Source organism: Ailuropoda melanoleuca, chromosome 15 (assembly GCF_002007445.2).
Source record: "Ailuropoda melanoleuca isolate Jingjing chromosome 15, ASM200744v2, whole genome shotgun sequence".
Classification (NCBI taxonomy): domain Eukaryota; kingdom Metazoa; phylum Chordata; class Mammalia; order Carnivora; family Ursidae; genus Ailuropoda; species Ailuropoda melanoleuca.
This window is the reverse complement of record NC_048232.1, coordinates 27,975,225-27,988,045: the sequence shown is the minus strand read 5'-3', so window position 1 is coordinate 27,988,045 and position 12,821 is coordinate 27,975,225.

Genomic DNA, 12,821 nt, shown 5'->3' with positions numbered 1-12,821 from the left:
AAATCAAAACCACACTAAGATACCACCTTACGCCAGTTAGAATGGCAAAAATTGACAAGACAAGAAACAATTGTTGGAGAGGATTTGGAGAAAGGGGATCCCTCCTACATTGTTGGTGGGGATGNTGGAGAGGATTTGGAGAAAGGGGATCCCTCCTACATTGTTGGTGGGGATGCAAGTGGGTACAGCCACTCTGGAAAACAGTGTGGAGGTCCCTTAAAAAGTTAAAAATTGAGCTACCCTATGATCCAGCCATAGCACTACTGGGTATTTACCCCAAAGATACAGACGTAGTGAAGAGAAGGGCCATATGCACCCCAATGTTCATAGCAACCTTGTCCACAGTAGCTAAATCGTGGAAGGAGCTGAGATGCCCTTCAACAGATGACTGGATTAAGAAGTTGCGGTCCATATATACAATGGAATATTATTCAGCAATCAAAAAGAATGATTTCTCAACATTTGCTGCAACATGGACGGCACTGGAGGAGATAATGCTAAGTGAAATAAGTCAAGAAAGACAATTATCATATGGTTTCTCTCATCTATGGAACATAAAAACTAGGAAGATCGGTAGGAGAAGAAAGGGATAAAGAAAGGGGGGTAATCAGAAGGGGGAATGAAGCATGAGAGACTATGGACTCTGAGAAACACATTGCGAGCTTCAGAGGGGAGAGGGGTGGGGGAATGGAATAGGCTGGTGATGGGTAGTAAGGAGGGCACGTATTGCATGGTGCACTGGGTGTTATACACAACTAATGAATCATCGAACTTTACATCAAAAACCAAGGATGTACTGTATGGTGACTAACATAATATAATAAAAAATATTAGAAAAAAAGAATTAAACTGTAGGACACCCCCCTGGTGTCCCAGAATTATTTGTTGCCCTGGGGAAACCACCCCCCTACTTCCCATATATTGAACTTGTGTCCAGAACCCCCTTAATATTGTTCACAGAAGAGGAAAAATAAAGACAACTTTCAGAAGAATAAAAATGGAGAGAATTTGTCACTAGTATTTTCTTGATAAACAAGATGATAAATGTAGTTTCAATAGGCAGAAGAAAAAAATCCCAAATGAAACCACGGAGACTAAGGAAGAAATAAAGTGTAGTAAAAGGTAAGTATGTAGGTGTGATTTGTGGGGCTTGCACACATGTATGTGTATGTGTATCATATGGCTAAAATGTATTATAATAATAATACAAACGATGAGAATCAAATAGAGCAAGATATTGACATTATTTAGGACGTGGTGAAAGTACTAATTTATATCAGATTTAGTTGGGAGATTTGCTGTAATGTTTGATCTCTTGTAATCAAAAGAGTAGTAAAAGAATATACAGCTAGTAAGCTATCATAAAAGAAGTGACATACTGAAAACCATAAAATTCAAAAAGGGAGGGAGAAACGGTAATGCAGGATAGGTGGGAAAAATAGAAAACAAAACATAAATTGGAGCAAAAATAATACAGAAAAATGTAAACAGATAAAATGCTTTACTTAAAAGTTTATCATACTGGACCAAACAAAACCGAAACTTACAAATATACTATTTATAGGAGTCATGCAAATATACAAAGAAGTTTAAAGTGAAAGAACGGAAAAGATATACCATGTAAACATTAACAAAATGAAGCTGTTGGAGTTATAAGTTAGATTTAAGGCAAAAAAGCATTATCAGAGATAAAGATATTCCTGTTGATAAAAAAGCTAGTCTACCAGAAAGATTATAAAAAGTCTAAATTTCATGCAGCTATTTACATAGCTTCAAAATATGGAAAGCTAGAACTGAAAGAAGAAATAGATCTATTCACAACCACTGTGGGAAATTTTAATACACCTCCCTTAACGGATGGAACATGTGATGATCAGCAAGCATATTAGAAATGTAAACACCACCATTAATGTGCCCTGATTGACATATGTAGAACACTGGACCACAATGTTAGAGTGCATGTTCATTTAAAGGGCACATGGAACATTTACCAATATTGACCATATGTTGAGCAGTAAAGAACAGTGGACTCATAGGGAGTGCTCTCTGACTAGTGTAGAGTTACACAAGAGATCAGGTCAAAGGTAACTATAAAAGTCACATGTGCTTGGGAATTAAGCAATACACTTTTAAATCACACAGAAGTCCAAGAAGAAATCACAATGGAAATTTAAAAATATTATAACTGAATGATACTGAAAATATGACAGTTTACCTCCTATAAATAAGCAAAGGACCGCAAAGTAAACCCACAGATGTAGGACAGAAGTAATGACATTAAAAGAAAAAAATAGTGTACAAGAGTAGAGATTAGTAAAGCCAAAAAATAGTCATTTGAAAAAAAACTAATGAAACTGATGAGAGAGAGAGTAAATATTAGCCCATATCAAACACAAACACAAAAATGGAGGTGGACAGCATCACAAATTCTAGAGATATCTAAAAGGTAATAAGGATTTTATGGAGGGGCGCCTAAATGGCTCAGTCGGTTAAGCACCCAATTCTTGGTTTCAGCTCAGGTCCTGATCTCAGAGTGGTGAGATCAACCCCTCGTTGGGCTCCGTGCTGGGCATGCTGAAGATCTTCCCTCTCTTCCTGCTCCACCCCCTCTCGTGTGCGTGGTTTCTCTCTCTCTCTCTCAAATAAATAAATAATAAATAGAAATAAATAAAATTTTAAAAATAAATCTTTTAAAAAAGGATTTTATGGAAATATGCCAATAAATTTGAAAATTTATATAAAATGCATAAATTCCAGGGGGGAAAAAACTTCCCAAGACTGACACAAAGGAAATACAGTCTGTCATAGACAAAGGGCTAATCTCCCCAATATTTAAAGAGCCCTTAGAAAGTGATAAGCAGAAGACCAACAAGCCAGTAGAAGCATAAACGAAGGAAGGGAATAGCAATCATGAAGGTTACAAGTGATTCATTATCAGTGGGTGCCGCACTAGTGAGAGCAGCATGAGAAACGGGATACATGCCACGCTCTTCTTTCAGTCAGTCCCAGCTCTAAATGATTCGGTTTCTGCAGACTGGAGTCCTTACTATAGCTCTATTATTACTGCTGCTGCTTTTCTTATTATCAGCCCTCAGTTTACTTTTTTGGTAGAAGGAGCTAGATTGACCGTATCAAGCCTTAGAAACTGTTTTACCCCCAATCAGCTTTGGTGTTCTTGTCATTCTTTCCACTCTCAAGAAGATGCTATCTTAAAACTCTTCTTGGATGCTCAGCTGCTTTTTTTGGTAATTGGTTAAAGGGGACACGGTAGTGAAATTAGGAAGATTTAAATTACACTTGAAATGCAAGGAATCTAAATTTTTCTTCCAAATTGTATTTCACTGTTTTTTTCAAAACAGATGGTTAGGAAGAAGAACACCCCAAATATGACAGAGATACTGGTATCTGAGGCTAATTTCAAACAACCTCCCTAATTTTGAAAACTCAATTTCTGAAAAGTCTGATAGGCAGTGAGATCTATCAAGACTCTTGTCTCAATCACTTTTGGATGAGTTTATACCGAGGCTTAAGCACCAGAGTATGTGTGACATTTATTGACCTAATCTGTATCAACAAGATTTTCAAGATCTCTGTCCTATGTTACTTTGGGTTGGGATAACTAACACAGAACCGTCAACTCGTTTTGAAAGTGACTACATTTTGCGTGACATTCAAAGGGGAAGGAGAAAAACATCTTTCACTTAGTGAATATGGAAGTGATTTGTCCAGAAACTGCCCTGTTTCCCTTCATTTCACCTAAACAGAGAGATCAATCTGCATAGATTTCTGTTTGTCACACCGGTCATCAATAAGGCACATGGTCTCTTTCTCCAAGTAGCTGAGTCTGCTTGAAACTTTAATAGTACTAGTTTATGAGCCGAACTGCTTCAAGTTTTTCTCTTAGAGAATGGTTATATTTTATTGAGAATAATTGTGCTGCCAGGTAATGGAAAATAAACATTAAACACTGATACTATCAGCCCCTTGACTTGTCTAATTTTCCTAGTTCATAATGCATTGTGGCTAGACTGATGAAATCAAACCGTTAATGGTAAATTACCTGTCAGACTGATTTGTCTGCTCTGTTTATTATCTTTGTTGAAAATACGTCTGCAGTGGGGTGTGTGTGTGTGTGTGTTGTTTTAATTTCCTGGAGCTTAAGGTAGGAGCTGGAAATGCCTCTTTGCAGAAAGTAAACTTAGTATGCATATGTTTAAAATAAAATAGCTATCTACTCATAACCTAGTTTAGATGTTCAAAATATAACCATCGTGCTCTTACTGTTTTGGATTTTTCTTGTGTATATTAATTAATCTCAGGGTCCTAGAAAACAGCAGTGGAAACCCTTCCGGTTGTCACTCTTTACTACCCGGGGGGATTTTAAAGACATACTTGCACACAGCACTGTGCGAGGCACGGGACACAGAGGGTTTTCCGCTCCTTGGGTGATTGACGTTGAAGACAGCTTTGCCATGACTACATGCAGGCCTTCCAAAGAACAAAATGGAAACTGTAAACTGATTCCAAAGTAGACTGACGTGTGAGTCTATTAAAAAACTTAGGAAACAGTACTTTTGGATCTGGAGACAAGTGGCAAAAATTTAAAGCTTTTTTTTGTCTTAAGGTAGAAAGATCATTTTTAAAAAAACTTTCATTAAATGAGAAAGAACTTTCTTTAGTATCAGCCTCTCCTCCCATGATCTTTTGGACACTCGAGGAGTGCTTGAACTGTGTGTTTGTGAGCAGAGGGCAGGAGGAAAGCAGATCTTGGGCAAGATGAGGCAAGTAGCCCCATCACCAAAGTGACCGGAACACCTCTGTGGGGTGGCAGGAGGAAGAAGGCTTGGCAGAACTGGGCTGCCCGGCAGATCCAGGTTCTTTATCCTGGGGAGTGCTGTGCTCTGGTACATTTGTTCTAGTGAATTTGGGAAGGACATGAATAAAAGGAGAGGACCTCTCATGTTCACTCCTTGATTCCTAGCCAGCCATCCAGCCAGTTAGTTCCAGAGTGGACCTTGCTGCCTCAGAGCAGTGCTGGGCCACGCGGGGCTCTGGGACGACACGGAGGCGTGGGAGTTAAGAGTGCAGGCACTGGGGTCAGAGAGACCTGAGTTCAGATCGCAAATTTCTCAACGAGTTGAAACAAATTTCTTGAAACTTTTAGGACTTCAGTTTCTCTGTTTGTAGAATGAGGACCTTAGTATCTTCTTCATAGTTTTTAAAATAAGTATTAAATGAGATAATGTGTTTGGAGCACTTTGCACAGTGCCTGGTTTATAGTAAGTACCCAAAAGTGTTCGTCATATAGCATACTTTGCTACTTCTCCACTACAGTCCTCCGATACAATTCCTTACCTTGTTCAGATGTTGGGTTTTCTTCGCACCTTATAAGAACCCTGGGAAGTAGGTGACTAAGTCTTATTATTCCATTATACAAGAGGAGAAACTAAATTTCAGGAAGATCAGTGCCTGACAAAGGGCAGTAGACAAGTGGCAAAGTTGGGACAAACTCTGCGTTCTGAGCTCTTGCAATTCAGCCATTCAAAAATAGTTTTGAGTATTTCCTATGTGCTAAATACTAGAATTTATGATGAATATTACCAGATCTATTTCCTGCTACCAAGGTGTTTATAGTCTTGTGAGGGACAGAGATATTAATCAAATAAGCCCAGTAATAAATGTCTAGTTCAAAACTGATTTAAGTGCTCTGGAAGCAAGGAAGGAAGTTTCATAAAGGTGTAATTACAAAGGGGCCTGACTTAGACTTGGGAGCAGAGCAAGCTTCCCCGAGGAAACAAACGTTCGTGGAGCCAAGGTCAAAAGGATGAGTATAGGGGCGCCTGGATGGCACAGCGGTTAAGCGTCTGCCTTCGGCTCAGGGCCTGATCCCGGCGTTATGGAATCGAGCCCCACATCAGGTTCCTCTGCTATGAGCCTGCTTCTTCCTCTCCCACTCCCCCTGCTTGTGTTCCCTCTCTCGATGGCTGTCTCTATCTCTGTCGAATAAATAAATAAAATCTTTAAAAAAAAAGAAAAAGGATGAGTATAGGTTAGCTGATCACAGAGAGAGTGTAGAGTGCCCAGGGACAGGCCAGGGGCAGGAGAGCGTGGGAGCCTCCAGGAAATGGGAGGAAGCCAGTGCCGCTGGAGGACCCAGAGACTGGGGAGGTGGTAATGGTGCTTGCAAATACTTACTGACCCTGTGCCTGCCCAGTAGGCTGGGCTCATCTGGAACCATCTTATACCAGAGTCTGAGCTTGAATTTCCCTGGGAATCTAGGCTGCAAATCCCTTCTAGGGCCAGTGGCCAGATGCGTTGTCCCTTTCGTTGTTTCCCTTGCCTTGCTTGCTAGCTGCAGAGCCATTTTGCCTGTGACCCCTGAGCTGTGAGTGCATGGGGGTAGGGGGGAGGATGGGTTTGCGCCCAAGTGGAGGCTTCCATGTAGGGAGGGTGTCCTGTTGGTTCCCTGTCTTGGTGGAGCCCCAGGCCTAGGTTTCCGGTTCCTTGCCCCAAAAGTCTGTTAGAGTAAAACCCATTTTGTTTGCCCATTTTAGCAACAGCCCTCCACGTAAAAGCAGCTGAGAGGCTCTAACGTTCTGGTACCTCTCTGGGTTCCCATTTCCCCTTAGAGTCTCGCCTGGTAGTTACTATCTGGTCAGCTTGTGATGCCTTTAAGGAGTTTGCTTCTATTTTACCCAGTATTTTTTTCCCCACCCGTGGGCAGCTTGGTCTGAAAATCTGGTGCGCCATTGAAGGGATCAAAAGTCCACCTCACTATTACTGGCTTCTTCTCTCCCAGCCTGTGGAAGCCTTATGTAATCTGAGAGTGGAATGTGTTCTCCCCGCCATGAGAAGTTAAGTAACTGAAGAACTTTTTGTTATTATGGAAAAATATACATAACACAAAATTTACAATTTTAACCATTTTAATTGTATAATTCAGTGGCATTAAGTACATTCACAATGTTGTGCAGCCATTATCAGAACTTTTTCATCATTCCAAGCAGAGATTTTATACCCATTAAAGCACAACTCCCATTCTCCACACCCCTAGCCCTTAGTAACCTCTAATCTCTTGTCTTTGTAAATGTAACTATTTCAGGTAACTCATATAAGTGGAATCATACAAAACTGGCCCTTTTGTGTCTGGCTTATTTCACTTAGTCTGATGTTTCCAAGGTTCGTCCCTGTCGTAGCTTGCCAGCAATTCCGCCCGTTTTATGGCTGAATGATACGAATCGTGTATGTATACGTTCTGTTTGTCCTTTCCTCTGTTGATGGACGCTTAGTTTTTTTCCACCGGGGGGCTTCATGAATGATGCCGCTGTGCACACCAGCGTGCAGGTGTCTGCTCAAGCCTGTTTCAGTTCTTTGGGGTACATACCTAGGAGTGCACTTGCTGGGTCCTATGATATGTCTGTGTTTAACTTTTGGAGGAACCAATAATGTAATTTTTCAAGTCACTTTTTTATGACGTGAACTTTCTCCCTGGGGCCCTCCCGACACAGGTCCTCAAAACCAATCCTCTCGGAGACAGCGTCCTACCAGGTGCTCCTGGAACCCCTGTGCTGGGCGGGTGACCGCGCAGACGCAACTTAGTGCATCTTCCGGGGCTTCGGGGAGGGCGTGGTCTGTGTCTGTGTCTAGCACGGGGCCTGGCACGATGAGTGGATTCTCTTTGATGCGCGTTTTTCCACTCTGCCTTTCCAAGGGTTGTGGCCTTGGAACACAGCCTCTGAGAGTCAGATCCCCCTTCATCTAGACTCAGTGTAGAAGCCGGCTGCGCCCAAGCCTCCGAGCTCAGCCACACCCTGTGGACGCAGGAGCCTAGGAGCTGCCTGGGTTTCTAGGGCTGAAGATTCGAGGTCTGAGGGCAGATCCTCCCAGAGCAGGGCCCCCACAGCCGAGGCGAGCCCCTGCTCGGTGCCAATCCCTGGCCAAGGCTGGGAGCGCCCACTGGCCTGGGTGCTGTTCCTTACTCCGATGAGCGCCAGTGGGCTTGGACAGTCTTTCCAGACGCTAGATCTGGAAACAGCCGAACACTTCTCTCTTTATTCCCATTAGGTTTTTCTTCCTTTTTAACAATGTGGTGGAATATACTTACTATAAACTTATCGTTCTAGCCATCTTTACTCATATAGTTCAGTGGCGTTAGGACATTCACAGTGTCGTGCAACATTCCCATTAGTTTTGAAAAGATCTCAAAAGAGATTTTGCCTTTCTAAATACTAAGAAGGGTTTTCCCTTAGGGAAGCAGAATGATTTTTCATAAATGCGCACAGCATTACAAACAGAATAGGTACACACCCCAAGGCAGACCCCGGGCCGTTCAAGAGAGCGCGGGGGCCACAGCTTTTCTGCCTCCTCCCCCCCTCCCTCTACCTTCCCTTCTGCCCTGGCTTCCCCCTTCCCTTTGTTTCCATAGTATTGGAAGTCAATACCACTGAGGTTGTTCACCTCCTCCCGGAGGCATCAGCATCTTTGATGATGTCTGCAGGAACAGTGCTGCTCTGTGAATAATAGTGATTAATTCCTGCCTTTGTCTGCCGTAGGTGATGGGGGTGGGGGGCGGGAAGCCAAAGCAAAACTAAAGAACTGGAGCCGAAGGCTTTATTTATGCATTTATTTATTTATTTTACCAAACAACACATTTTTAAGTGATTAACCTATTAGGTTTTATTTCAGGGCCATCGTTTCAGAGCAGGTGCCATTTCAGAAATCGTGCAGCCACAAAGCAGAGACTGCACCTGGTCATCTTGTCATGTTGGGTCCTGGGCTGGCCAGCAAGACACTTGGGCTCTGCTTTCAGCTCCATCCTCAACCTTGGGCATGTCCGTGACTTCTTTGGGCCTAGTCTCCTCATCTACAGAGTGGAAGGGATGGTGGGCTCAGAGCCCGCTGTGGTCTCTCCTGCTCCAGTGGTAAAACAGCCTTTTTTCCACCATTCAGGGAGGAATATCGCTCCTGTGCTCTGCACAGTCGTGGAATTAGAATTGATAACACTGGAAGGACTGGAGGGAGTGAATCCAGTGCCCCGTTTTGCAGACGAGTTGTCTGCAGCCATCCAGGGAGAAATGCCGTGTGGCCGAGGCCGATCCAGGAGCAGAGGCAAACTCTCCCGAGGGAACCAGCACACATGGGGCCCCTCCACACTGCAGGTTGGGCAGCCTTGGGCCTGAGTAGGCAGCCCCAGGGCTTGAGATTTCCTCAGGGGCCCTGGAGGGGAGATTGGGGCATCCCTGGGGTTCCTGGCCCACCTCCGCTGCTCAAAGCCTGGCTTTCAGAGTTGTAGGATAGCCACAGACCCCCTTCTTCCTTTCTTTTTCTTCCTTTTTACTCAGGCAGCGGGCCTGTTCAGACCCCCCAAGCTCGCAGGAGCCTTCCCAGAGATGTGGGCCTGTTGTTGATTTACGGGGACATGGCTCCTCTGTGTGCGCCTGGCTGCATAACTTAACAGGATCTGTCACCTTCAATAGACTGCCGCACAGCTGCGCACAGCAGCAGCTGCCTTCCCTGCCTTTGTTTGGTCTCGGGGCTCATCTTGGCTGCGGCCGCAGGGCCCTCTCTCCTCCCGGCACCTGGATTAGCATGGACTGTCTCTGCCGGCCAAGTGCTTCGGGTGGCTCCCGTAGATACAAAGTCTTACACACCGTTTATGATAGTGACTGTGAGCAAAGGTCGTCCATAAACAGTGAGCTGTGGGTGGTAGCATTAGCTCTTAAAAATCATAATCAGCTCTCCTGGTGGCCTCTTAAACGTGTGTGGGGCTTTTCTTCTCATCCATAAAGTAGGCTACTTTAGACGGAGGCCCTGGCGCTTGGCCTTTGGTGCCTCAAATGAGTGCAATCCCCAGTCTGGGCTGGTGAGAATCTGTGTGCCCCTCAAAACACGCGTGCACACATTTTCACTCACACACGAGCACCCATGCACACTCCTCCACGCATGCGTGCATGCACACACAGACACACACACACTCCCTGGCATGCATCCAAAGTCCCCTGCCACAGGGAACGTCAGGGCCCAGGCCGCAGGTGGGTGGCAACGACAGGCTCATTGCAGATTGGACATGCAGAAACGGCTCCCCCGTTCCCTCCACGATGGCTCCCTCTCTACTTTCCAATCTCAGCGCCATCTACTTGTCCCCTACCCGTTCTCAGAGAACATCTGATATCATTTAATAAGGCCTCGTCCAGGGACACTTGTGTTGGAAACCCTGCTGGGCTTGTGGAGTGAAATCCCACTGAGTAGGGGGCCGGCGTCTCTGAGAGCCTAATGCCTGCTGCTGCCAGCTGGTGGTCGCCAAGTGCCACCCCGTCCGCCCTGTTCCTCCGTGGCCAACAGAGTGGACTTTGGGACAGGAGCTAAAGTTCCCTGCTGACTGGTCCAAACATAGGCAGGGCTGCCTAGAGGAAGGAACGCAGAGTTCACAGACAGACGCACCCGGGCTCGCCAGGTCCTAGCTCTTCCGATTCCTGGCTGTGAGACCTGGGGCAAGTTATGAGCCTCAGTTTCCTTATCTATAAAAAATGAAGACGAAAGAACCTACTCTCTAGGGGCTGTTAATAGGATTAAAAGAATGTGTGTAAAGGGCCAATTGTTTTATTTGGACTCAATACATGGCAGCTATAATAAGCACTATTATTCTTTTATTGTCTCTTTGGCCCAAGGCTTTGATCCTCGGAAGAGGAAACAGCAGTGGGCCACGTAGGCTGACAGACCCAGGGCTGATTTCAGCAGCAGGGCAGGGAAAAGACTCAGGTGTGGTGGACGATGGGCAACTCAGGGCTTCTGGCTCATTCCCTAACTCTCCCCAGCTTCCTCGTGCTCCCCATTGGCTCTGGTGTGTCTTGGTCTGGGACTCAGCCCTCTGCTGTGATGAGCGCAGGAAGAGAGGTGGGAGTCTGAAAGGCCATGGCCAAGGGTGGGCTGTCAGTCCCGGGTCACCTCAGATATCTGCCCTGGTCTCCCAACAGGCCTAGAACACCTGTGAAAACAGGCACTGAGAGGCCAGGGGCACTAACCAGCCATTTGGTGTCAGCCTTAGCAAGACACCAAACCAAGGCCCTGCCTTCAGAGGAGGGAAGACTGAAGACGAGGCACCTCAGCGGTGTGAGCACTGAGCAGAACCTATAGGAACAGAGTCTGGGACCCACTGCCTTGGGCCGAAGGCTCCATGTTGCCCAAATGCTAGATGCCACATTCTGGTTTAGCACGCCAAGAGCAACTCTTTCCTCTTGACATGAGGATACCAACGCACATTGGCACATGAGGAGGACAAGACATGAAGTCTTGAGGGGTTCCTTGGAAGAACCATGTTATCACGACACAGGTCATTCCCTAAGGCTGTGCTGACATAAGCCTGCCCCAGCACCGAGCCGGGAGCTGGGAAATGTGCCTGCTGACTCACACTTTCTACTCCCCCTCCGTCCGCCCAAGCACCGGGTGCCCATCTAGTTTTCAGGCGGCTCATGGCTCACCTGGGCTGCTCTCATTAAGCTGAGTCCTGACTCCGGCCCCCCCCCACCGGTCCCCCAATCACACAAGCTCATCTCGGCTGGAGTGTTCGTGTTGATGGTCAGTCGTGTCCTCTCACTCTTTTCCAGGGTGATGTGTGCCCTCCACGCCCACTTGACCCAGAAGGGCGCAGCTAGGGACAGGTGCAGACCAGCTAGGCGAGCGTGTTGATTTGCCTGTTTATGTGAACAACTGTCATATGCGTGTGTGTGTGTGTACTTTTATGTATAAATTTAAATTACCCCTATATATCCTGTTTTTGAAACGTTTACCCTTCAGTATATAGTGACCGTTTTCCCATGTCCTTATAGATCATTGGCTATAACATAATTTTTAATAACTACAAAGTAGTTCCTTCTTGTCCCCAAGGCGGGGTGCATGCAAGACAATCCACTGGGATGAGGAAAGAAAATACTGTGACTTCCTTTCATATGTATTTTTATCCAAACCTAAGACAGAACTCACGGTTTACTGAGACCCTAGCACCCAGTCTGCTGGTCCCACGGCTACCCGTGGCACCTGTGGGTCCTGGGAGGTGGGCAGCAGCACCCCATGGCGTTGTCTGATTTCAGCAAATTGCAGTTTACTGCAGTTTGTGAGTCTAGGTTAAAGAGACTTTGCCAGATTATATTCTTTGAACTAATAACCTTCATAAAATGAACAGGTGGCCTAAAAATCTTCCTGCAAAGAAAATGTAGAGCATGAGAAGAAAACGAGAAAATGGCAGACTGGAATCTTCTTCAACCCCTAGCATGAGCTTGTCATAATTCTTACTAGATTTAAAAGAAAAAAAACCCCAGTATCATCAGATCTGAAAACTCAGCCAAAAGTGTATTAATATCTTGAAAAGATTATGTGAATAATGGATACATAGTAATTTCATTCATGATGGCCTTACCTTTTTTTTTTTAAGATTTTATTTATTTATTTGAGAGAGAGCGAGAGAGCATGAGTGGGGGGAGGGGCAGAGGGAGAGGGAAAAGCAGACTCCCCGCTGAGCAGGGAAGCCTGTTGCGGGGCTCATTCCCAGGACCCTGGGATCATGACCTGAGCCAAAGGCAGACACCTAACCGACTGAGCCACCCAGGCGCCCCATGATGGCCTTACCTTAACTGTATATTATATACAGAGATAGTAGCTAATGAGAATATCACCATAGGCAAGATGTTAAAAAATAAACATCAAGAATATGAAGGTAAATCCCAACATTTCACCAATGTTTAAAGTCATACAGCATTTCAGTACTTAAACATTTTTGCTAAACTACTATTAATAAATGTTTAGAAGCTTAAGAGCCACATACCATG